The sequence below is a fragment of the Petaurus breviceps genome, unplaced genomic scaffold (assembly GCF_028583685.1).
Source record: "Petaurus breviceps papuanus isolate PSGF00001 unplaced genomic scaffold, PetGlider_PUasm1.0 99, whole genome shotgun sequence".
In the NCBI taxonomy this organism is placed as follows: Eukaryota; Metazoa; Chordata; class Mammalia; order Diprotodontia; family Petauridae; genus Petaurus; species Petaurus breviceps.
Window position 1 is genome coordinate 4,838,571 of NW_027187465.1, and position 5,330 is coordinate 4,843,900.

The following is a 5,330-nucleotide window of genomic DNA, read 5'->3' on the forward strand; positions in this document are numbered from 1 at the left end:
GAACAGAAGCTTTAACTTGTTCCATTTTTTCCTACCTGGATTAATAACCCTGACCCTCCCTAGGTTCCCCTGGTGCTCACCTCCCCAGTCCCCTTCTCCACCCCTGGGGCTCACCATATTAATACTGAACTTAGTAGGGACACCCACTGCAGCTCCGAATTCCCAAGCATCTAGACAGCACAGACGGGAGATCACAGGCCCTCAGTCAGAAGACCTGAGTTCAAATCCAGCCTCAGGCACTTAACCAGCTGTGTGACCCTAGGCAAGTCACTTATTGTCCGCCTCAGTTCCCTTTACAAAATGGGAATACCAATCACACCTATCTCCCAGGATAAAATGAAACCATATTTTTTTTTGAAACTTCTGACATGTAGCAGACCCTTCATAAATGCTTATTTCCTTCCTTTCTTCCAAGCTCATGAAATTCTCCAGGACGTGTTACTAGAATATGTCACTGCCCTGGGCTTAAAAATATGATTCTGAGAAGGGGTCCATAATACCAAAAAGGTCAAGTTTCCCTTCTTTAGATCTGTTGCTCTGAGGTAGATGGTGTAACTAGGGTCCACACCCCATAACTGGACAAGACTTTTGAGACCATTTTCCTTCTCATTTTACAGGATGAGGAAGCTAAGGCTGATTTCCCCAAGGTCACATGAGCAGTTCGTGGTGGATCCAAGTCCTTGGGTTCCAAAATCCCATTTTACAGAAAAGAAAACTGAGTGTAAAAAGGTTCAGGGACTTGCCTGAGGTCCCACAGTGAGGGCATCATGGGACTCACACTCAGTTCCCTGGAGTTCCGGTCTCCCAGGGGACCCAGGGCTTCCACCCTTGCTGAGAGTGCTGCTGGAAAGCAGGTAAATGGAATCAGCCCCTTTTTCTTGCTCCTGTCATGTTTCCCAGTTGTTGGCAGCCGGATCCGGGCCTCAGTAACATGGGCTGTTAGGACGGTCGTGTAGAGAGAGGTCTTGACAAACGTCCCGGCAGAATTTCATCTTGACATGTGATGGAGCCTGGAGAAGGTGGGGGAGCAGTGGGGGGATGTTACAGTAGACGGTGTGATGAAAAGAGCTCTTGCTAATAATTGGTCCAGCAAAAGTTTACGGAGCTAGTTTTGCAGAGACTTGGTGGTAATGAGCTCGCCAAGTTGATTGCTGCAGGGAGAGAGAGAGAGAGAAAATTGTTCTGAATAGATTTGTTGAATAATTATGAACCAAGCTGAACTTTTGCATTTTCTTACTAATTGTGTGACTGGTGATGTTTAATGGATGAAGCTTATTATTATTATTTTCCCCTGAGTGGCAGTTTTTCTTAGGGGAAATGAAATTGGACCCCAGTCTTGCCTACCATCTGAGGGGGGTGGATCTCAACGTTGACAGGGATTAGTCTTATTTTTTGGGGTCCCAGAGGGCAGAATCAGGACCAGTGATGGTCAATTGAAGGGGGTAAAGGTAGATAAGGAAGCTCCAGGGGAGCAGATTGTAGCTGGAAATGAGGAAGTTTTCTAATGTTGACAGCTATCCAACAATGGAATAGTCTGCCTAAGGAGGTGAGGTAGTGAGCTTCCCACCACTGGGAGGGTGGGGCGGGGGTGGAGGTATCATAGATTATGGTACATGAAATAATAGATTTAGAGCTGGAGGGTATCTGAAGAGGGTCTAGCCCAACACTCTTGTTTTACCAATAATGACACTGAGATGCACAGAGATTGAGCCACTTGTCCAAGGTCATACAAATATTAAATGCCAGGATTTGAACTCATATCTTCTGGCTCCAGAGTTGGAAAGGACCCTAGAGGTCATTTAGTCTAGCCCCTCTGTTTGGCAGATGACAATCTGTCAATTTAGGGCTCTAGAGGGGGTTCACACAGATGTTAGGTAGGAGAAGAGTTGATGAGTGAGTCCGGGTGAAGTGAGTTCAAGGGAGGACAGTAGTCACAGCAGAGGGAGGGGCCAGCCCCTACCTGTGGGATTCTTGTCCATGGTGTCTTGCAAATCCTCCACAAGGGACTGCCCCAGTGGGCTTAGGGCTTCCTCCAGACTGATTGATGTTTTGGGGATACCTACAGAGTGCCATGAACTTGAACTTGCTCCATGACCTCTTTTCTGGTATCCTTGATGGCATCATTGCCAGTGTTCCTCTTATGCCATTGTTTGTCAACAAGAGTACCCCCTCCCACCTCCAAATAATTTTATTTGATTTTTCCTTATATATGTGCCTGTTGTCTTCTGTGACAAAATTGACATTCTTTAAGGGTAGGAATGGTTTCTCTTTTGTCTTTGTAACTTCAATGCCCGCCACAATGCTTGGCACACACTAAGTGTTTAATAAATGCTTGTTGATTGGTTTGTAGAAATTTACAGACCGGCCCTTGATCTGACCCTTCTAAGAACTGGAATCCTCTGGGCAACATCCCTGACCAAGAGCTCCTGCAGCCTTTGTCTGAGAGCCTCTAGAGCTGAAGGGAACCCGCTCCCCATGGCTTCAGCCTATCCCACTTCGGGCTGGCTCTCATTAGGCAGTTCCTCCTTATACAGAGCCTACATCTGTCTCAGCAGGACACTGCAGTGAAGTTCTTCTGGATCTCCAGCTGGGCGCTTTCTTGCAGTCTTTGGCTCACATTGGTTGGGGGAGGGAGAAACGTCGTAGTGGATAGACATGGAGTTAGGAAGCCCTGAGTTCAAATTTGACCCTACTCAATAGCCTGGCAGCTCTTCTTGATCTTTCTCTGATTTAATTTCATCATTTGCAAAAAAAAAAAAAATCTGGCTAATAACACCTGCTTCCCAGGGTTCTTGTGAGAATAAATGAGATGATGTTTGCAAACTGCAGCGTGCTCTTAGAATGTTCGCTTTGACTGTTTTTCTGGAAGGAGCAGACCATTTGCTAGGGGCAGAGCCAGGACCATGGCCAGGTCTTTAGATTCCAAGTAGTGGATACAGATCTTCTCCCCCACTGAGGAAGGTATAGGGTCAGGTCCTGTTTCTTCTGACTGTGCCTCTGGGCATCACTTAACCTCTGGGTACTGGAGGCAATCCTTGTCTGACTTTAAGGTACTAGAAAGGTGCCCATGGCATATGCAGCTCCCTATAGGAAGCTCCCTATGTCACTGAAACCAGAGGTCTGACCCAGACATGCACATCTGCACACACATGTTAGGTCCACACATGCACATGGGCATGCCTCTGTTCATATGTGCACATGTGTTCAGAATACCTATTTGCTTATCGTTGAACATGTTGTATCCCCTCAGTTCATTGCAACCTCCTAGGGGGCAGGGATAGGTTTTTTTGGGGGAGGGGGTTTGTTTTTTTGTGTCTACCACAGTTTGGGACACATGGTCAATTGTTTCAGTCATATACTACTCTTTGTGACCTCATTTGGAGTTTTCTTGGCAAAGATAATGGGATGGGTTGCCATATTCTTCTCCAGTTCATTTTACAGATGAAGACACTGAGGCAAACATGGTAAGTGACTTGCCCAGGGTCAAACAGTCAGTAAGTGTCTGAGATTACATTTGAACTCAGTTCTCCATGACTGCAGGTCTCAGGCTCTATGCACAGTGCCACCAGTGGGCTCTCAAGAAATGCTTGGTGAATGATTTGCCCAAGGCTAGTTTTTTTTTCTTGGGGGAGGGGGTGTGGAGGAGTCAGTCTAGGAGCTGCCCAGCCCTCTGGCTTGGATAAAAAAATGGCCTATCAATCAAGTCAAGCCAACAACATTTATTAAGACCCTACTGGGGAAGCAAATACAAAGAACCATGCAATCCAGGCTGATACAGTGGTTTAAAGCCTTGGCCTTGGAATCAGCAAAGACTGCGTTCACACCCCCCCTCCTGAACAGCACTCAGTACCTAGTAGGCACTTAGCAAATGACTATTGACTACTGACAAACATTTCCTAACTGTGTGACCCTGGGCAAGTCAGCAGCCCCTCAGGAACTCACTCTCTTCATCTGTAAAACCAAAGGCCCCTTCCAACTCAAAATCCAGGATTCCCAGATCCTACCAAACCTCTAGGAATGGCTTGCTCTGTGCCTGTCCGTCCTACCTCGGGGGTAGTTCTGGCTGCAAGCTAGGGGAGCCAGAAGGGGCTCCATCCTGGTTGCGGCCTGGGATGTATTAGTGTTTCTCCCTCCCCTCTCATTCCTTCTGGGTGTCCTGGGCCAGGGTACAGGAGAGAGAGGCACTGCCAGGGCCCTAGTGGCCTCCTCTCCTGCCATGCCCCACGAACACCTCTGCCTTGCCCTGCCCCAGGTAACTATCAGGGGAAGTTAGGCAGTGCCAGGACTCCCTACAGACTCTTGGAGGCTGCCGTTGCCTCCTGGGTAGCTTCTCTAAGCCGGGGTTGGGGTTTCATTTGGGCACTAGGGGGCACTGTGTCCGTTCTAAAGAAATCTCAGCCAGTCTGGTGGCTGATCACGAAAGGGCGGCGACCGGACACACACACACACACACACACACACACACACACACACACACACACTGTTGCCTCTTAGCAACACCCAAGCCTCCTCCTTACCACACGCCATCACCTTACAGGCACATCACAAGACCACACACACACACACACACACACACACACACACAGACACACACACACACACACCTTCCTAACACACATAGGTCTTCCTAACAAACACATATAACCCTTCACTAGCACAATCCCTAATACCACCCTTCTTACAGTACAATAATTTGTCCACATTATCTCCCCAGATATGCACATCCCTTCCCTCCTCCCTTTCTGATACACATTCTTCACTAATACCCCATTAATACAATCCATACTAACATACACGGCCTCCCTACCAACACAAGCCCTACCAACAACTTGCCCATACCCACTTAACACACTTCTTACCAACACACTACCTTAACCAACACAGAGTGCTCCCCTAACCAATACAGACAGCTACACACCCAAAGTCCGCCCTCACACACTCTACCAACACAAACTTAACACAGCTCTTACCAATATCTCCACCATGCACAGCACTCCATAACAGGATGCTAACCTCTTCTTACCAGCACACAAACCCCTCTCAAACACAACACACCTTTTACTAATTTATGCTACTTCTTAACATAGACTATACACACAATATAACACATCCGCTACCAATACAGCCAGAGCAAAGAAAAACCCTACGTCCCTCTCCATTTACCCTCCACTCCTCCCCTTCCCCCTCCCCTTCCTTCTCTTTCTCTTCTTCTCCTTCTCCTTCTTCTTCTTCTTCTTCTTCTTCTTCTTCTTCTTCTTCTTCTTCTTCTTCTTCTTCTTCTTCTTCTTCTTCTTCTTCTTCTTCTTCTTCTTCTTCTTTCTCCTCCTCCT

At 47.4% G+C, this 5,330-nt stretch overlaps 1 long non-coding RNA gene across 1 annotated transcript in view; it reads right to left on the reverse strand.

Annotated features, from left to right (window-relative positions):
• Positions 1-324: 324 nt before the first annotated feature.
• Positions 325-5,330, reverse strand: part of LOC138156472 (uncharacterized) — a 5,972-nt gene continuing 966 nt past the window's right edge. The window contains exon 2 of the long non-coding RNA XR_011167156.1: positions 325-1,151. This is a non-coding gene — a long non-coding RNA (uncharacterized lncRNA). The remainder of the gene's footprint in view (positions 1,152-5,330) is intronic.